Raw genomic sequence first — 21,746 nt, forward strand, 5'->3', positions numbered from 1 at the left:
TCTCCTTGTCCACAGGACTTCTTTCTGAAGATCTAAACCAGAAGTTTTGTCTTTTTGTTTACTTGATGACCTTAGACAAGATGGCACTCCCAGGGGACAACAGTGTTTTCATATATAAGCCATAGCTTCACCTAGCCCTTTTCAGCTATGCAGATGGTTAACCTTCTAACATTTCTTTGATCCATTGCTTTCATATTTCAGAGGCTTTGTCCTACTCTGATTTTCTCAAAATGAATGCTCAGAAGTCATCGATTCTGTTAAAAAGTCCATTTTCTCTCTATAGGATTGTCTTCAGTTTTGCAGAATGTTATCCTTGGGTGCATATCATTTTCCCTTCTTTTTCTTCCTTGTTGAAGGTCCTGAACAAATGTGACTGAGCCTCCTTGGTACATGATCTGTGTCCATCTGACCACTTGCAGTATTTTCTGCTCGACCTGGAAATTCTGGAGGTGACAACTACCTTTCTGGGTGAGTTAAATATGACATTTCTCTTATTTGTGAGTAAATGCTTTTTTGGTATTAAAAGCAGTTTTTCTTAGCATCCCTTCCTTTCTATGTTGATGATTATAAGATGTATATGTTTTATCCCCAATTCTCGTTTGTTGGACTCTATTGAAGTTAAAAATGATTACATACACTAATTTGTTCACAGAAAAAAATCCCCTTAATAAAAGGATTTGTTCTGTAAAACTTGGATTCAGTCAAAAGGCCACACCAAAGGACCTAGAAGACCACATGTGGCCTCAAAGCTGCAGGTTCCCCACCCTGGACATACATTATTCTTACCTTTACCTACGTATCTTTCTATATAAAATCTCAACTCTAACTGGTTACAGGCTTCAACTGTAACAGTTTTGTTCACCACTCATTGATTTCTTCCTCTACTGTTTGTAGGGGTCTTTTTAGTTGGGGACTTTTGAAGATACATCCTTCCCAGTAGCATTTCTATAGAAGTGAATTCATATCTTTTTGAGCAGTGTGTATAATTTTGAAATGTTGTTGTGTTTTGTCCTTTGTTCTCCAAGAGGACCGTGACATCAGGGAGATGATGACGTGACTTGCAACTGACTTTGATTTGGGTGAGGGAGGGCTGTGCGAGGTCACCAGCCTCACTTTCTCCTCCAGAGCCATCTGGGTCCAGTGGCCAGATATTCATCAGGACAACTGGAGATAGCCTAGCAATTTTGAAATATGACCCTATTTTAAAAGACTTTTGCATACTTTGTGCACCTTTAGCATTTTTGCCTTGTTCTTGAGTGTGATATTTCATTTGGATTCTTGAATATGATATCTGGTTTTGTTTTTCTTTTCCTATGTCATATGGAATTCCGTTTAATCTAATGTTTGTAGTTCTTCGTCTTATAAATCTGTTACTTCATTGCGTATTATTTATTTTTAGTTCTTTTTCTTCTCAGGCTTGTCTTCCAGTTTGTTCTATCTACTGATGCTTGTTAATGCTGTATACTTTGCTTTTATGAATTCATTGCAGCTTTTAGTCCTTGGAATATAATTTGTATTTTCTCCTAATTCTTCTTTCATCTCTTCTGGAGTGTTTCCTTTTTGGTATACTTTGAATTTAAAAAAATTACACAAGTATTTATTAATATCTTTTGTTTTTATACTATCTTTATTTCCCAATGTAAAATAACCTCCCAGAGAGCAATTACTTATAATGAAGAATAAAAAAAGCCAACACAGTTCAGCAAAACCAACCAACATATTGGGAAAAGTCTGACAAATCTGTGAAGTATTGCAAACCCACAGACTGCTACTGTTTTGAAAAATACTGGGGGAGAGCAAGAAGGGGGAAAGGGATGCCTTCTCATAGTATTTCTTTGGAGTAAAGTTTGGTAGTTATCACTTCAGAGCATTCAGTCAGAATCATTTTCTCATTATTCTTTCCAATTATACAGTTTAGCCATTGTATGCATTGTTTTCCTGGTTCACACCACTTTGCTTTGAATCAGTTTGCATAAGTCTTTCCATGCTTCTCTTTATATTCATCACATTCATCAATTTTTACAGCATAATAACATCCATTTTATCCCTATGCTACAGCTGTTTTTTAGCTATTCTCTAAGTGATGGGAGCCTATTGTGTTTCCAGTTCTTCACCACTACAAAAGTGCTGCTGTGTGTGTGTGTGTGTGTGTGTGTGTGTGTGTGTGTGTGTGTACACGGGGCCTTTCTTTTTCTCATTGACATCCTTGAGGTACATGCCTAGCAGTGGAATCTCCTGGTCAAAAGATAGCAATATATTAGTCACTTTTTTTCTTTTTTAATATTAATGTATTTTTAGTTTTCAACATTCACTTCCATAAGCTTTTGAGTTTTAAATTTTCTCCCCCTCGCTCCCCACCTCTCTCCCTAAGACAGCACGCAATCTGATATAGGCTCTACATATACATTCCTATTAAACATATTTTCACATTAGTCATGTTGTAAAGAAGAATTAAAACCAATAGGAGGAACCACAAGAAAGAAGAAACAAAACAAAACAGAAGAAAATAAAAAAGAGCAAATAGTATGCTTTGATCTGCATTCCTACTCCATAGTTCTTTCTCTGGATGTGGATGGCATTTTCCATCATGAGACATTTGGAGATGTCTTAGACCCTTGCATTGCTGAGAAGAGCTAAATATAGCAGTATTAGTCATCACATAAAGTAGCTGTTACTGTGTACAACATTCTCCCGGTTCTGTTCACTTCACTCAGCATCAGTCCCATACAAGTCTTTCCAGGTTTTCTGAAGTCTGCTTGCTCATCATTTCTTATAGCACAATAGTATTCCATTACATTCATATACCACAACTTGCTCAGCCATTCCCCAATGGATGGACATAACCTCAATTTCCAATTCTTTGCCACTACAGAAAGAGCTGCTATAAATATTTTTGTACATATGGGTCCTTTTCCTGTTTTCATGATCTCTTTGAGATACAGCCCTAAAAGTGCTATTGCTGGGTCAAACGGTATGCACATTTTTAATAACCCTTTGGGCATAGTTCCAAATTGCTCTCCAAAATGGGCGGATCAGTTTACAACTCCACCAACAATGTATTAATGTTCCAATTTTCTTACTTCTCTAATATTTATCATTTTCCTATTTTGTCATGTTAGCCAACCTGATAGGTGTGATGTGGTACTTCTAAGTTGCTTTGATTTGCATTTCTCTAGTCAGTAGTGATTTAGAGCATTTTTTCATAGGACTATAGATAGCTTTAATTTCTTCGTCTGAGAACTGCGTGTTCATATCCTTTGTCCATTTATCAATTGGGGAATGACTTGTATTCTTATAAATTTGAATTAGTCGCTTTTTGCATAATTTCAAATTGCCTTCTGGAACCGTTATAACAATTCATAGCTCCACCAATAGTACATTAAGTATGCTTTTCTTTCTGCAATCTTTTGTTCATTAGATGTGTTTTTATTTCCATCATATCATATTGTAATATTTCCTCTCTTGATTCCCACACTCCTTCACTTATAAAGAAAAGGAAAGTGGTGAATGAAGGCATGAAATCAGCACTACTCATCTATAATTGTAATAGTCTACTGCTACTCCTTTGCCTTTCTTTTCTTCATTCAACCTTGTTGTTCATCCTTTACTTTTGAAGAGAACCAATGATATCATGGTGATGTCCTGACTTGCCCATGAATTGGATTTAAGTGAGGCACAGTAGCATAAAGTCATCAGACTCACCCTCTCTTCCAGAGTTGTCAAAGTCCAATGGCAAGGCAAAAGTCATGACAACCGGTTATGGCCTGGGAGGCAGTGGATGACCTTGGTGTCTTTCATATCTGACCAAGCTCTAAGCACTCCACGGTGCCTGCTTTATCTGCCCTCATGGCTGTTGGAACAAATAATTCTCATCTGCCTATTCCATCGGGGAAAGTCTTCACATGCTTTGGGTAGACATCCCCCTAACTCACAATAGGTTTGAGGCCTATCAGTTACCCTGAACCTAGGTAGTTTGCTGGAGTATAGCTGCTGGACATGCTACAGCTTCTTGGAGCCACAGGTGAGGGTTGGGTGAAGGTGGACACCAAAGGTGAATGAGCAACCCTGAAAAGGATTCAGCAAGCCCTAATACCTGAGATGCTAATCTTCCCTGAATACCCCATACTCCCCCTTCTAACCGAGGTTGAAGTTGCCAGGTCTTTTTTTTCCTTCTTTTTTTAGTCCCTCCTTTACACTCCATCCCCTGTAGCTAAAGTTTATTTTGCTTATGACCAATCTCTCCCCAATTCTGTCTTCTCTCTCTTAAATCCGAGTCTTCCCTATCCCTTAGTCCCATGTTGATTTCAATATATTTCTACACTAACCTCTCTGTCTTCTTGGGAGTGTTTGTATATTTAACTTCCTTTCTTCCAATTCAGATAAGAGAGAGGTTTGTGAAATGCCCACCCCTTCTACTCCTACCTCCGTGTATGTTTGTATGTTCTTCTAATGTGCCCCTTTTATAAGTTAAGTTGTCTTTGGTGTTTGTAGGTTGAGAAGTCTGGAAACTGCCACAGCTGCTCATGATTCAGTCCCCTGAGGCCTGCTCCAGGTTCACTGAGGCCTCGTCTTTTCCTGCACTCCCATGCTGAATTGCGCTCCTCTCCCAGCCAGGCACAATAGACCTTCCCAATCAACCATCTAGGTTGTCTTGGGCTGGAAATTTGTTTCACTCTGTCTTCTTGTGGGTTCTGCTGCTCTAGAATTTGTTTAAAGCCATTTTTACAGGTATTTGGAGGGGTTTTTGGGGAGAGCTCAAGCAAGTCACTGCTTTTACTCTGCCATCTTGGCTCTGCCCCCCCTCAGTAATTTCTTACACCCATCCTTGATGTCCTCATGGCAAATCCATTCATTTTTTTCCCTCAAGTTTTACTGTTTATTTATATATTTTGGGGAGTTATTTTCTTCTGAGATTTTATCTTGGCATTACTTTTCTCAGTTTTCTCATGTATCTGGCTTCAGTTCTTGGTGTAGGACTTTGTGCCTAGGTCAGGATCTGCCCTTTTCTCCATTGTTGGATATTGTTGCTAGGCCCAAGGCTTGTCATCTGCTGCAGTCATTTGCTGTCACAGTCTTCCTGGTGTAAAGCCAGGTGGCCAGGCCCTAGATTCTTCCATAACCCTGGCCAATGTGCAGATAGCTATGTACATGCATTTATATGTGTGTGTTTGTGTGTATGTATATACAGTATAAATGGAAAGTCATCTAAGAAGGAAGGCAATAAGTTGGGTAGGAGGGGGTGGGGAAGTGGACTGGAAAAGGTCTTATGAGAAAATTTGAGGGAAAAAAGTTTATAGCCAGTTTTTCAGGTAAAAGTCTCATATAAAGAACTTTGTAAAATTTGTAAGAATTAATGAATCATGTGGATCATTCCCCAATTGACAAATAAATGGTCAAAGGATATGAATAGGCAGTTTTTAGATAAAGAAATCAAAACAATTTATAGTCATATGAAAAATGCTAAAGCATAATAATGATTTAGAAATCATTATTGATTAGAGAAATGTAAATTAAAACAACCTTGAGATATCATTTTACACCTATCAGATTGGCTAGAATGATTGAAGGGAAAATTGACAAATGTTGGAGGAATGTGGAAAAATTGGGACACTAACTCATTGTTGGTGGAATTGTGAACTGATCCAACCATTTTGGAGAACAATCTGGAATTATGCCCAAAGAGTTAGTAAACTGCCTATGCCTTTGACTCAGCAATACCACCACTAGGTCAATTTCCAAAGATGATTAGGGAAAAAGGAAAAGAATCTATGTGTTCTAAAATATTTATAGCAGCTCTCTTTGTGGTAGCGAAGAACTAGAAATTGCAGGGATGCCCATCCATTGGGGAATGGCTGAACAAGTTGTGGTATATGATCGTGATAGAATACTACTGTGCTATAGGAAATGATGAGCAGGTTGATGTTAGAAAAACATGGAAAGTCTTGCGTGAAATAATGTGTAGGAGGTGGCACCTCGGCTGTGATGTGAGGGAAGCTAGAGATACTATGAAGTAGTGTTGATAAGAGAGAGCCTTCTAGACATGGGAGACAATCCAAAAAGGTACAGAGCCAGGAAATAGTATGGTGTCTATGGCAAATGACAAGCCAGCCACTTTGGTTGGAACATAGACATGGGGGACAATAACACACAATCAGTTTATAAAGATGAGTTGGAACCAGATTGTCAAGGGCACATATTTGTTCTTTGGAGTGTTTTATGTTACAGAAATTCTTTGAGTTATAATTTTTCTGGGATACTTATTACTTATTTTTCTTTCTAGTGATGGGAGTAGTAATGGGCCAGGTCTTCCAAATGTGACTGACATCTAAGTAGGGACAGCAGCCGCAGGAGAATGATGCTAAATGTGAGTGGCCCTTGGTCACTGGCCATTTCTTCCCTCCGTCTAATCAGCTCTGTGAGAATTTTCCCTGCTGCCTACCCAAGTCTCTTGCTTCCTTAAAAAAAATTCTTCACTTGACCTTGTCATGCCTTCAAATTATTATGCTATGCCTTTCCTCCCTTTTGGTGCCAAATTCTTCAAAGAGATCATCTAAAGCCTTCTGGTTGTCCTACCTGTTGGACCATTCCTTCCCAGTGAGTTATCTGTGTATGTTCTGCAGACTAGTGCTAATCTTTCTCCTGTACACATCACACGTCATCAACTGGCTACCGGGTGTCTCCTCCTGGGTTTCCCATGGGAATCTCAAATGCAGCATGTACAAAATGGAACACAGTAGCTTACATGCACATACACACACACACACACACAAACACAAACCTGTCCTTCCTCAAAACCCCGTCGGGTCTGTTGAGTTTACTTCCATTTTCTGAGTCATTCAGGTTCATAACCTCCTTCACCTCCATATCCAGTCATTTGGTGGATCCAATCAGTTCTACCACCACAAGGTGTTTCCCATCTGTCTCCTCTCTCCACTCACACAGGTCCTCAGTACCTCTTGACAGGACTGTGGCCTTAGCTTCCTATTTGATGTGCTTGCCTCAAGTCTCTCTCTTCTCCAATCTACCCTCTCCTCAATTGTCAAAGTGACTTTCCTAAATCATAGGTCTGCCCCTGTGACCCCTCTACCCAGAAACCTTTAGTGGCTTCCCATTGAATATCAACCAGTATACAAACTCTTCAGCCTGTCATTTTTGTCCCTCTACCTCGACTATGTCTTGTGTATTTCAAATCATCATTCTGACACTTAGCAGCTATGTGACCTTCTTTGACACAAAGTTTTCTCTTGCTAATACCTGCAGTCTCTCCCTCGGACGGCAGTTATAATAAAAACACTTTGCTGGGATTGGCTAAGCCCCTGGGCTCTGCACTCCATGGGACCCTCTGCCCATATATTCACCCTGGTCATTTTCTACCCACCTGCACTTCCACTTGCTCCCACTGGTTGTTACCTCTTTCTCTGAGTACAATAATCAAGTTGTCACTACCATGGATAACCTGGACAAGGGAATTGAAAGGACTGCCTTATTGTTCTACTCACCATCTTTTCCACTTCTCAAACCATAACTCCTTTTTCTGGCTATGACTCCCCTATATATAGTGTGGAATATAAACTCCTTGAGGCCAGGGTCTTTCTCCTTTGTATTAGTATCCATAGCCCTTAGCACAATGCTTTGCCCATAGTGAATACTTAATATATGCTTTTCATTCATTTATTCGTTAAGCCTTAAAAGAGCTTAAGAACGTGTAATCTATGTAACCCATACCAACATCCCATACTTCATTAAATACAGAGCTCAGCCTTATATCCTTTTCCTCACTTTCCAAAAGAACCATAAAATTCAAGCTCTCCATCACCCTAAGGTCACATCATATTGAGTATTAAATCCACTTGGCTACATATATTTTTATGACCAGTTTAGAAATACCAGTCATGGCTATTCTCTTAGAAGCCCTCAGGTAAAATGTTTTCCTTATCAAAAGCTCTATAAGAAAGAAAAGGTGAAGAATGAGTGCTTCATAAATCCCATTGGTCACAAATGGGCTTTCTATTGGTTCCAAGAAAATCTGTTTGAATGTTTTTTTTTTTTCCCTAGTCCCTTAGGTTTCCAAGGTGGTCTTGGGTTTGTTTGTTTGTTTTTTTTTTTTGGGTGGCGGGGAGGTTGTAATTTAGGAACTGGCCACCACTCTTATCAGTTGGATGCTCCAAGACTATTTCAGTAATAAAACAAATAAAATGTGGGAAAGCCTTTGAAAGTTGAGTTTCTAAAGTGCCATTTCCTGGGTATATTGTGTTATTTTTGTCTCAGAGGCAAAACAGAGGTCTCAAAGAACCCTGATGTAGAAAGAATGTCGGAATGTCATCTAGTCCAGTCACCTGAGCCAAACTGCACTAGACCCATGTTCAGCTAAGCTATGATTAAAAATTTCAGGGGAAGGAGAGGTCAGCAATTTCTCTCTCAGAGTTTACCAATTTTATGCCTGTCATCATATGCTGCCTTCTGAAATGTAGAAAGAAAAGCTCATCCTTTCTGTTTCAGTGAAAGTAGAATCAATTCACTTCCTTCAGTAGCTGTCAGAGCCAACCTAAAGCAACATTGGAAGGCCAGCGAAGTCTAACCATCTCTCCTTTTGGAAACCCATTGCTGACTTTTCTCTGGCTGGCTGGCAAATTCCACCAACCTGGGACAGGATCCCCATCTCCTCTTGTCTTCGCTCCACCCCCACTCCCCAATCTAATTTGCCCATTGAAGACCTGCTCTTTGCTGGTGACAGTGAGTGTCCAGAGGTTGTGCTAAGCTCAGCCTAGGCCATGTCTTTCATTCAGATTCCTTTAAGGTCCTTACTTCCATCCTTCAGGGATCTGTGGTGTCCTTATTTGGAGGGCTTGGCTGGTCAGGGTAGATCACAATCTCTCTACCCCTTAGTAGCCAGTTCTTCGTGAGCTAGTGCTGGGGAAATGAACATGCCAAAGTACCCTCTTTTGGCCAGCTCTCTGGTGCTCAGATTTACCACCCTTAGTGAGGTTGCCACCCTCAGATGGCAGATGCCAGGTCTACCACTGGACCCCTACTCAAAGTTTTTCCAGTGTAGTACAATGGAGCACTCTACTGGCAGTGGCTTCAAGAACTTAGAGTCACCTTTAGGCCCAAAAAAGAGAAACTTCAGAAGAGGAAGAATTTAAGAAGCAACTGATGCTGGGAATTCCCAGTACTCTGGTAAGCATTTGAAGGAGAAACTTCAGGGACGAAAAGGCCATTGGTCACTTTCTCTCTTTTTCTTATCAACAAGACTGGTCCTCCTAGTTTAAATATTGAATTGAGCTATCACCAGTCACATCTGTGAGTATTTTCATGTGAAAGAATAAATGAAATTTATAGGTGGTAGGGTTAATATGCCAGCATAATTGACATTAACATGCCATCATAATTTAATCAGATTTGTAAAAAGTGAGGGAGCCACTCAACTCATCCCCAAGGACTGTGTCTTGCCCTCCTATATTCTTCTGCATTTTCAAAGTTCTTGAAACTTGTTATTTGTTGCAAATTGGAAGAAAGAAAAGAGTGATGTTTAATTGAGAAAAAAAAAAGTTCCTCCCCACTCCAGGATTTCATTTTGCTGGTGGTAGGAGTACACTTCCAATAATAATCACGTACACATGCACCCAGCGTTCCAGGCTGGTGCCCTTTGCCAATTAGTGTAACGTGTTTATTGATTCATGTTCCTGAGTCCCTGTATTCCTGTCTGTGGAATATCAAAAATGAACAAGAAGAGCTTAGGAGGAGATGGCAGCCTATGCTGAGCCTGGCATCACCAGCTCCAACTGCCACAGCAGAGGTTCTTAGTATACAACATAGGTTCAACTCACCATCACTGAGTAAATGCTTACCCTGTGCCGGGCACTGTGCTAAAGATATAGGCAATCAACCATGAGACAGACTTCATCCTCAAGGGGCTTGCATGCTGCTAGGGCATATGAGTATGAAGCATGCCCTTTGGCAGAGTAGAAAGTATCTTCCCACGATTTTAGTTTTACTCCCAGCACTCCTTGAAGCAGGAATGTCTCCTAAAGATAATCTAGTCCATTCCCTTCATTTTACAGCAAAAAAAAACCTGAGGTCCCCAGTGCCCTTGATCAGTAGCAGAGTGGTGACAGTGGCCAGTCCAGCGCCCTTTCTGCCATAGGGCCGGAGGTGGGAATGTATGGCGGGGAGTGTTGATTTAGTCACTTGATTTCAATTCAGCATTCATTCAATACCTCCAAAGTGCAAAAGATTTTCACCTACTGAAACAAATACTTTTTGGCAGTCAATAAACAATCATTGCAGTTCAGTTGCATTTTCTATAACCTTAAGTCAACTAGGTGACTGCAAAGATGTGGTCTGCTAATTGTAAGTATTGCAAGAAGAATGTTTGCAACAGTCGTGGTGATTCTTTCTCGTGCCTTAAAGGCTCTCTTTCAAAAAGATGGCTCTCATGCATATGTCAGAGTCATTCAGGATTCTTTGAAACATTGAATAATAATAGTTTGCTTTAAGGTTTAGAAAATATTTTATATACATTTGATCCTCACAACAACCCTGTGAAGTAGATGCCATTTTACTTCCCTTCCCATTTTACAAGTCGAGGAAGCTGAGACTCAGTTTCAAATGAGGGGCAGAGGTGGGGGTGGGGGAATCGAATCTAGGTCTTTCTGACTCCACGTACAGCACTGTCTCCCCTGTGCCAGGTTGCTGCTCAACAATGGAGGTTACAATGTTTGGTAATCTTCTGATTATTGTAACACACGATGAAAAAACCATTTCCAACTGGGAAGTGAGCAAACTTTTGTTGGTGTCGTTCAGTCACTTTCAGTCATGTCCAACTCTTTGTGATGCCATTGGGGGTTTTCTTGGCAAAGATACCTGAGTGGTTTGCCATTTCCTTCTCCAGATCATTTTACAGATGAGGAAATTGAAGCAAACAAGGTGAAGTGATTTGCCCAGAGTCACACAGCTAGTAAGTATCTGAGGCTAGATTTGAACTCAGGGAGATGAGTCTTCCTGACTTGCCACCTACCTGCCTCCATTTTGCAGGCAGATTGGCATAAAGGTTGTCATCAGCATGTGAGTATATAAGCAGACAGTTGGCCAGTCGAGTAGTAAGAGAAATGGATAGGGACAGCTAGGTGGTGCAGTGGATAGAGCTCTGGCCCTGGATTCAGGAGGACCTGAGTTCAAATCCAGCCTCAGACACATAACACTTATTAGCTGTGTGACCCTGGGCAAGTCACTTAACCCCATTGCCTAGCCAAAAAAAAAAAAAAAAGAATAATGGATAACTGATGGTGATCCTACATGATCTAACAGCATTCACACAATGTCCAGAGATTAAATAAAGACTCCAGTGTGTTGGGTGATCCCCACCCCCTTGGAGGGTTTATGGGAAGGTGTGGGAAAGAGTCACATAGGATAAGAAGACAGGGCTTCTTGAGTTGTGATCTCTACCAGGGGATGGAGTTCTTACATCAGTGAGATCGAAGAAGATTGAATGAATGAGGGAGGGAGGGAGCGAAAACCACTTATTAAGCACTTACTTTGTGGAAGGCACTGGGGATACAAATAGAAAACTGAGACAGTCCCTGCTCTCAAGGAGTTTCCACTCTAATGGGGGACCCAACACTTTAGGGGGGTTAAGGGCAAATGGGAAGGTCTCATTGTCCTTAAGGTGCAATGGCAAGGCAAGACAACAAGCATCGAAGTAGTTACAAAGTGCCAGACACTGTACTGCGCACTGGGAATATAAATACAACCCCACCCTTGCCCAGCCCAAAGACAGTTCCTGCCTCTAAGGAGCTTATGTGCTAATGGAACAACACACAAGAGAGCTGATGAGCAGGGACAGGGCAGGGTGCTGATATGGTAGCCTTGTGCCAGAGTGCAGAAAGTCAGAAGCAGAGCCAGTCCAATCTTTATTGGATGGCCTGGGCCTCTCCCCAAGATGGAGGCCCCAGGAGAAACTCTCCAAGCAGAGAAGGGGGCTAGAGTGTAAGAGGGGTGCTCCTGAATGAGAGGCCATGTGGTAACAGGTGGTAATGCATTTCCATTAGTGATGTTTCCACTGCTGCAATCATTTCTATTTCTAATTTGGAACCATTTGACAGGACCAAAGACTTTAGTGGCAAGAACTTTTTGTCTGGGTCTTCAGTAGCTGCTGTTACTACAACAGCTGCCTTCTTACATCTCCATGAGTGTTGCTTTGAGGAATGATGGATTCAGGGACTGGACTGGAAGCAGAGCTGGTGGTCTGCCAGCTGCTGCTATTCCTGGGTTCTTCGGATTACCTGACCCCTGGTGACAGTTGGGCAGTGAGTGATGGTGGTCATGAGGAAGGTGAGCCCCTTCTCTGCATGGATTGCTCCCCCTCAGTGGTGGCTGTGGGAGACCAGGCTGGAAGTAGGGCTGACAGTCTCAGGGCACTGCTGTTCTCATCTGTCTCTAGTCTTAAGATATAACTTAACTGAGTCCTTGTCCTGTACATTGTAGTCTATGGACTGGGTTTAGTCTTGGGTATATTTCCTCTGTTGATAAGGGGGGTCCATTTTTCTCACACAACTCCCATAACAACTCATAACTCCCACCTCAATCCTGTGTCCTCTGATAATGCTAATTATGTCTCTCACTACTCAGCTTATCTTATTGGTCCCAGGACCTTCAGACCTTTCAGATGAAGTCACCAGAAATATAGAATCTGATAATTGTAAGCAACTTCAGAGGTCATCCAGTCCAGCTGTATTTGAACAGTAACCCCATCTGCTACGTATCTGACAGTCATCCAGCCTACCTGTGGGGATCACTCACCAGCTCATGAAAATAGCCAAGTATGTTCAAGGTATTAAGTTTGCCTTCCCAGAGCTGACGTTCTACTGAATGGACATGACAAATACACAAAGAAATGTGATAGGTATGGAAGGAGTGAATGAGAGATCTAGACAAAGAACTCTGCTGCTAGGGAGATGAAGGAAGACTACACAAAGTAGTGGCACCTGAGCAGAGCCTTGAAGAAAGAGGAAAGATAAAGAAACTGAAAGGCGACAATGAGGAGATCTTTCTGATAATCCCTCCGTACTGAACCCATACCTCCAAGGTCAGTATGCTTTTTTTTTGACAAATGGGAATAAAATATCTTAGATAATGACATGATTAGTTGGAAGCTGACTTCAGTTCTCCCCTTCTGTCAAAAATCTTTGATCCTTGTGCTATCTCACTGAGCATGAGGCATCACTGGCTTTCTATTTCAAAACCAAGGACAGCTCCATGCTAATTAAAATCTGTCATTTCTAAAGAAACAGTAAGATTCAGGAGGACTGTGAATCTTAAGAAGCCCAGATTCAGGCTTCCCAGACCCAACAATAGTTTGGGATTTTCCAAGGAAAGATTTTTGCTCTTGCTGCTGCCTTAGGTATACTGTTCAATGCGCACACTATCAGCTTTGGTGAGTCCTTAGAAGGAGACGAGTGAAGATGAAGGTCTTTAAGCTTGCCTATAAAGGGATGTAAAGATCTTTGGAAGACTGGCACATGGGGACTGGACTCTTTCTTCTGAATACTAAAGAGCCAAGAGAGCACAGGTTTGAGAGAGAGGTTTTGCAGTCTAGACTTTTTTTTCCTCAACATTGTTGAAAGTCAGTTCAGATCTTAGGACTATTCGTATTTTCAAGCCAGAGCTGGAGGATCAGTGTTCTTGGTACAATTAGGAAGACTGCCTTTGGTGAGGTTTTGACATCCCGCCAAAAGGAAGAGAGACTTGCCTAGTAATTACAGTTGCTGGGGTTTGATCATCCAGCCCATGGATAATGATGGCCAGTGTCATTCTTATTGGTTCTCCTTTAGTGAAAGGTATGGGTTCGGAATCCCTAAGTCTCTAACTAAGTTTTAGGAATCCTGGCATGTATGCATCCAGTGACTACTAGATCTAGGTTTGATGATGACTAAAAGGTATCTGTCATATGAAAACACTCCTTTTATAACAGGACTTAAGGATCAAATTTGATGGTACTTATGAGAAAATGAGGCAAATTGAGCATTCTTCCTTCCTCTTGCTAGAGTGGTAGTGGATGGTGGGTGTGGAGTGAGGCATGCATGATCACATGTGATCAAAAGTTTGATTTTTTTTTTACTTGGTTGTACTGCTTTGTAATGAGCAAGCACTGAGGGGTGGGGCAAAGGAAGGAAGGTCATTGAGAAGAGATAATTATGTGAAAAAGAGCATCAAGAAAATACTTTTAACATGAAGAATAAGTAAATGAGACAAGTCTCCTGGAAAGAGCACTGCATAGGGAGTTGACACCTAGCTGCTAGTACTGGTTCTGCAGCTGTTTAGCTGTGTGACCTTGGACAAGTCCCTTCATTCTGCTAGCCTTGCTCTCCTCTGGGAAATGAAACAGACTGGATGGTCCTTGACTGCTCTTCTAGTTCTAACGTTTCCAGTTTTTTTAGTTGCCTTGAAAAAATCCCAGAAGTGCTGGAAATAGGTAGAGAAAGCTTGAGCTCAGGTTAAGTCCCTATGAGCCTCCTTCCAGGCCAAGGCATTTTCCTGCAGGTATTGACTGTGGGGCCACGGTGTGAGAAAGGGTTAGGAAAGGTCCCACTTTTCCAAAGCAGTTTAACTGAGCCTGTTATGTGGTCACCTGAGTGTTGCATACATATAAAGGGGGAAACCAGGGATGTTATAGATCACTAATGGACTGTTTGTGGTTTGGGAGGTTGGCAAAATATTCGTTTTCATTGGTTTGCAAATGTTTTGCCAAGCAACCAACTGCATTGCCAAAAGCCCACAGATGCATACCACATTTCCAAGTGATTTGCATTCCATTCTGACTGTGGGCTTTTGTCTGCCAGCTAAATATTTGGGGATTTATTTCTTCACCATTTTCAAAACTGCTAATGGGGCTAGCAACTTTCCATAATAACACTTAGCAAGGTGAGGCAATTCCCTCAGTTCTATGTTCTAGCAGACATTATTTCAAAATGTTAGCAGTACTCATGCCTAGATCTCACCAGCCACTCCTTCAATTAGGAGAGCTCATTCCAATTTATGAAGCACTTTTACTGATGCTCTCATTTGGTGCTCACTGTGGTCCTGTGAGATAAGCTCAGCAGTGACCATCATTCTCCTTTGACAAATGGGGAAACCAAGGCCCAGAGCCCCAGTGACTTGACTGTGGGCTCAGAGGTGGAAAGCACGACTATTGCAGTGATGCTGCTAAGTGTGAGAGAAGAGAGTCAGTATAAGCAGGGTTTGGAGAAGGTTTGGTGGGTCAGCACACTTTCTTCTTTAAGCTAGCTTCAAAGCCTTCACATAGTTAGCAAGGAGCTGAGTAATCCTGCTGTAATGTATCAGCTTATGATGTGGTATTTACTAATTTTTTAAGGCATATACTTGCACCAGGAATGCTGAACAGATTTATTCTCCCACTGTCAATTTCATTACTAACTTATCAATTCTCTGAAAATCCCATCCAGTGGTTTCTATCTCGGATAGGTGGTGCTGAAGATAATAAGCAATGGCTAAGCTGGTTGAAGGCTTGCAGACATACTGCTCTGGTTGAAATGGAAGATGCTCGATTTAAAGGTGGGGAGGAACTGGTTTTTGCATAAGCATCATGGAAACATGGTGAAAATTGAAAAATTAAAAATTGATCAGAAAGGATATAATTGCATTCAAAGAATGCTGGGGGAGCCCACCTATTGCTAACTTAACATCAGCAAATTGCTCCAGTTGGTAAGGAAACCATTTGTAGCTGGTAGCTAAAAGGATTGACTTTATATTTTGAAAGCAATATGTTTGAATGTTGTTGAACTAGCTGCTAGTCATTCAAGTTGAATGCAGCTAAACTTTGTTAACCAAAGACAAAAATGAACTGTTCACTGACCTCAGAGAGCTTCAATTCTCCTTGGGTGGCCCAAGCTGTACACAAGGAAGCCCACAGCATGTACACATGGGGTGGTTCGGGGGTGAGCTTTGCTACGTGCAAAATAGGGGCAAGGATGTAAAAGAAGGGAGTGAGGTAGAGGCTAATACCTGGAGGCTGATCTAGCTGTAATTTGGGGGAGAGATGTTCTTTGATATTTTCCTCCTGTTATTTGCATGAGAGCCGCATGACTTTTGTAGGTCTTCTTTAGCACAGAGACTCACACACACACACACACACACACACACACACACACACACACACACCCCTTCCATTTTGCCCCTCCACACGTCTTAGCCTTGTCCATTGTTTCCACCAGTATTGTGTGTATGTTTGTGTGTGTGTGTTTATGAATATGTATTTCCACAGGCTTATAGGAAAAATTCACTTGCCAGGGTTTACACTATGCTAAGTCATAAAATGTCTTTGTGCTGAACTAATCTCATCCCCAGACTGAGTTGTCAAAGTAAACATCTCAGTGAGGGCTCATGCCCTAGAGTTTTATGTAGATGCAAACCTACAGAAGACCTTGAACTAGGGCTAGCTTTCTGGGTGTTCAGGGGTTACATACAAAGTAATCTGATTTAGTTGCAGAAGGGAAATAATTCTATCAACTGGAAAGATCAGGAGAGGACTTATGTAGGAGGTGCCCTAAATATGTGCTTTGTAGGAAGGTGGCAAACACGGCTGGCATGGGAGCAAATGAGCAATCACTGCACAGACAGGACAGAAATTAGAAGTGCTGAGGGATACCTGCTGAACACACAGGGCTGTCTTCTGACTAATTGGGCAAAGCTAGGGCCTGGGGGCTGGAGGTTGAGGAATGTCTTTGGTTCTCCTTTGTCCACTATGGGCACATCTCGAGGGGCTGGGGATGCAGAGAGGAGAAGTCAGAACTGGCCAGGGAAGAGAAAAGGAACACTTGGAGAGGATTTGAAGAAGCTAGCTGTGTTTCAATCCACAGGATTCCATGTAGTAGCACAGCTCTTTGCTGCTATCTTGAGGGAACAGAGAAAGGACCAGCAGGCTGAAATAGAATGCAGTGCCCAGGTTCACTCACTGCTGGATTTGGGGAGACTGAAGACCTGCTAGCTTAAAACCAACACCTGAGATGATCCTGGTTTGATTGAGTTTGGGCCTAGAGGGGCCCAAAGTGGGCCACAGTAGCTCACTCAGGCAAAATCAATTCCCTTCTGAGCCAGAACTGTTCTCCTTACAGAGAAGAATGAAAAAGTGGTTGGAATACACTCCCTTGGCCTTCTGATCAGTTGAAAGGGAAGGGAAAAATCACTACCACCTCCATAAGATGATCCTTGTAAGCACCTTCATGTCACTAATGAGCTATGTGATCTTGACCAAGTCGCTTGTTCTCTCTCCACCTCACTTTCTTCATTAAGGACCAGGATAGTAGAGGGCCTTGAGATCATGTCACATGAGTATTAGTTCAAGGAATTGGAGGAGGGCATGGCATGTGTCTTCAGGTAGGTAGAGGGCTAGCATATGAAAGAGAGCTTGGATATTTTTTTTTCTTGGTTGGCCCCAGAAGCTAGAACTAGATGTAAGAGGTGGAGGCTACTGAGAGGCAGATTTCAGATTGCTATAACGGAAAACTTCTAAGAAATTGGAGTTCTCCCAAAGTAGAATATATCACCTTGGGCATTTGTGGGTGCCCTGTCTCTGGAGAGCTTCCACTAATGTTTGACTATTTGTCAGGGGCATTGGATAGTTGGTATAAATTGGGCCAGAGAGTCACCAAAACCTTTTGCAAGTTGGGAATTCAGTGATTCTGTGATTAAGACCTTACGCTATGTGAGCTGACCAGGAGGGCTTCCGTAACTCTTCTAGGGATGACCACTGGGGTGCTTATCTCCTCTGACATCTAGGAATTTGGGAACTAGTTTCTCAGGCCTATCCTCTTCAAAGTGTGATGCATTGATAGTTCCCCCTACTGGCCCCTCTGAGCACATGCCCTTGACAAAACTAAGCTATTGCCCTGGACCCAGATTATTGGGCATTTTTCTTGTAGCAATAATTATTATTATAAAGAAAAACTAACATTTGCATGGTATTGTTCATCTTTGCAAAGAGCTTTCCTATCTGTGTTCTTGTACCAACCTTGGGAGATTACTAGGGTAGCTTATATCCCTTACTTCTCCCCTAGAATCTGTTAAAAAAAAAAAAAAACTCTTGAGTATGGGAGGGGAAGAGGGGGAAGGAGAGACAGAGACAGAGATACATTGAGAAAGGAGATCAAGCTGTTTTATTGTGTCGTATAAAGGGACTGTATTCTGCAGATCTGTAGTCATTTGAGAGATGCCTTCCTCTAAGAAATTGGATATTATGTATATGTGTATATGTGTATGTGTGTACATGTGTGTGCATATATGTGTGTGTGTGTGTGTGTGTGTATATATTATATATTCTCTGTATGTAAGAGACAGAGATGGTGATCAGGCGTAGAGGGGAAGAAGGGAGTACTTTTACTGTGTTATATCTATTCTAAAATCCTGCAGTTGTTTCAAGAGGTGCCTTCCTCTCAGAAATTGTGAAAAATTTCCTCTGTGTGTGTGAGAGAGAGATAGATGTGGGGGGATGAGGGAGAGATTAAAGCAAGGACATAGAGAGCAGTTTTATTGTGTTGTATAGAAGGATTCCATTCTGCAAATCTGTAGTTGTTTCAGAGATGCCTTCCTCTCAGAAGCTGTAAAAAATTCCTCTTGTGTGTGAAAGATATAGACAGAAATGGTGATGTGGTAGATGGTGAAGGGGGAGAGAGAGACAGAGAGAGAGAGACAGAGAGAGAGAGAGAGAGAGAGAGAGAAGGAGAAAAGGAGGAGGAGGAAACAAGTAGTTTTACTGTGTTGTATAGAAAGCTTCCATTCTGAAATACTGCAGTTGTTTCAAAGGTTTCTTCACCTCAGATTCATTAAAAAAAATCTTCTCAGTGTGTTAGAGGGGAGACAAGAGAATGTGAGTGGAGTGGGGAGTGGGGGGGGGAGAGAGAGAGAGAGAGAGAGAGAGAGAGAGACAGACAGACAGACAGACAGACAGACAGAGACAGACAGAGAGACAGACAGAGAGGAGAGCAAGCAATTTTATTGTGTTGTAAAGAGGGGTTCCATTCTGCAAATCTATAGTTGTTTTCAGAGATGCCTTCCTCTCAGAAGCTGTAGAAAATGTCCTTTCTGTGTGAGAGACAAAGATGGATATGGGAAGGGGAGAGAGAGAGGGACAGAGAAGGAGGGAGACACAGAGAGAAACAGAGAAATAGAGGAGAGAAGAGAGCAGTGGAGGGAGAGGGAGGGGGAATGAAGGAAGAAGGGAGATCATGCAGTTTTATTGTGTTGTATAGAAGGGTTTTATTTTGAAATTCTGCAGTTGTTTCAAAGGTATCTTTCTCTTAGAATCTTTCAAAAAAAAAACCCTCCTCTGTGAGTGTGGAAGGGGGACAAGAGGGAAGAGGGGGAAGGAGAGACAGAAACCGATGCAAAGATAGAGAAAGGAAGGAGGGAGTGGGGGGAGAGAAGAGAGAGAGAGAGAGAGAGAGAGAGAGAGAGAGAGAGAGAGAGAGAGAGAGAGAGGAGAGAGAGAGAGAGAGAGAGAGAGAGAAATGCAAGTAGTTTTATTGTGTTGTGTTGTATAGAAAGGTTCCATTCTGAAATTCTGTTGTTTCAGTGGTGTCTTCCCCTCAGAATTTGTTTTTAAAAAAATCTTATTGAGTGAGTGAGTGTGTGTGTGTGTGTGTGTGTGTGTGTGTGTGTGTGTGAGTGAGAGAGAGAGAGAGAGAGAGAGAGAGAGAATGAATGAGAATGGGGGGGATCCAAGAGAGGAGAAAGTAAAGAAAGTAAAGGAGGAAGAGAGAAAAAGCAGTTTTATTGTGTTGTGTAGAAAGGTTCCATTCTGAAATTCTCCTGTTGTTTCAGTGGTGTCTTTCTCTTAGAATCTGTAAAAAATAATAATAATGATAATCTCCTCTGTGAATGTGAAAGGGTAGGAGTAGGGAAGAGAGAAGATGGAGAGAGAGAGGAAGAAAAAAAGATAGGGAAGGAAACAGAGAGGAGAGAGCCATTTTACTGTGTTATAAAGAAGTATTCTATTCTGAAATCCTGCAGTTGTTTCAGAGGTGCCTTCCTCTCAGAAACTAAAAAAAAAAAATCTCTGCTGTGAATGTGCGAGAGAGGAAAGGGAATGAGAAAGCAGGAGATAAGAGGGGGAGAGAGAGGGACAGGGAGGTAGGGGAGAGGAGAAGAGAAGTGAGGAGAGGAAAAGAGAGGAGAGGAGAGAGCAGGTAGAGGAGAAAGAGCATTTTTGTACATTGTATAGAAGGATTCCATTATGCAAATCTGCAGTTGTTTTGAAGAGACCTCCCGGTCAGAAACTGTAAAAAAAAATATCGTGTGTGTGTGTGTGTGTGTGTGTGTGTGTGTGTGTGAGAGTGAGTGAGAGAGAGAGAGAGAGAGAGAGAGAGAGAGAGAGAGAGAGAGAGAGAGAGAATATGTATTTTACAGAAGAGCACTGTTCTATGGCTGTTTTGAAGGTGCCTTCCTCTCAGAAAATAGAAAAATCAAATATCTTCTGTGTATTTGTATAATATGTATCCCTTTTGCTACAAGTTAAAAATGCTGTCTTATTGGATTGACAACATTGCAGGAAGAATCTCATTGGGATTTCATTGCATTACAAAAACTGCATTTTTGATGTGCCAAATGATGTGCTCAGTTAATGAACCACCAAAAGTTAGTAGCTTTGAGGTCAAGTAATTGATCTAACTATTATGATGCAGTGTCTGTTTGCTATATTTTCATACTAATCAGATTATCATAGGAAAAAAGTCCAGCAACAAAGCCCTAGACTGGAACAACTCAGCTGATGTTCTGGGAAAGTAACAGAATGTTGGAGATGCATGAGCCTGGAGAGCAGAAAGCCTCCAAATGCCTTTCTTCACCTCTGTTAGCAATCTGCTTATTCCTTAGTATTTTTTGATACTAATAGCCATAGGGAGGGCATGCCTGTATAAAAGCCACACTGCAATCTGACAGGCTTCTGGGTTCTGTGTGCCTTTGGGGGAGTCACTTAACCTTCCTAAGTCTCAGTTTACCCATCTGTAAACTGAGCAAGAGGGGCTAGATGATCTCTAAGGGCTTTTCCAATTCTACATCTATGATATTATGAAACCTATGGTTCTACTCTTTTCACTTGAATTCCAGCCTTGAAATACATTTCAAATGCATGCTGTCTCTACTGTAGCTCCAGGTTAAGCCCCAAAGCCTGTTCTCCAAAGCCATTAGAGGAAGTGATTTCAGATGTATTATGTGGGTGGAAAGAAGCTAGGAGGGATTCTACATTAGGCACTTCCATCCTCCTAGCAGGGAAGAACATATCTCTCCACCATGGGAACTGATAAGAAGCCTCAGGCGAGAAGTGCTTTCCCTGGCTGGGGAAAAGCTTTAGGCCTTCCCGAGTGTATCTGCTTCAAAAACCAAATCAAAGTTCTTGAAATCTGGCTGGCTCAGTCTGTTCTACCTGGGCTCATTATTGAACTTGAGAATGTTGGGGAGGGGGGCTGTGACAGGAAGACAACAGAGCTTGATGCTGCGTGATGAAATGCCCTGAAAGCATCTCAAACTTACCATGTCCAAAACTGAACTCATCATCTTTCCCTGGAAACTTCCCCTCCCTCCCAACTTCGTTATTTGTTGTCAGGGCACCACCATTCTTCCACTCATCCATATTTCCAACCTAGAAGTCATCTTCAGCTCTTCACTTTCACTCATCCCCTCCCCTCACATCAAATCTCATGCCAAGTTTAGTTAGCCTCTGCCTTCACAACTACCTA

General features: G+C 41.8%; 1 protein-coding gene across 1 annotated transcript in view; it reads left to right on the plus strand.

Moving 5' to 3' along the window:
• The first annotated feature begins 360 nt into the window (after positions 1 to 360).
• The window catches only part of HTR2C (5-hydroxytryptamine receptor 2C), a 184,430-nt gene continuing 163,044 nt past the window's right edge, over positions 361 to 21,746 (plus strand). The window contains exon 1 of the mRNA XM_078147771.1: positions 361 to 468. The gene's annotated coding sequence lies outside the window, so the exon portion shown is untranslated. The remainder of the gene's footprint in view (positions 469 to 21,746) is intronic.

The sequence above is a fragment of the Phascolarctos cinereus genome, unplaced genomic scaffold (genome assembly GCF_003287225.1).
Source record: "Phascolarctos cinereus isolate Bilbo 61053 unplaced genomic scaffold, phaCin_HiC Scaffold_8;HRSCAF=390, whole genome shotgun sequence".
NCBI lineage: Eukaryota > Metazoa > Chordata > Mammalia > Diprotodontia > Phascolarctidae > Phascolarctos > Phascolarctos cinereus.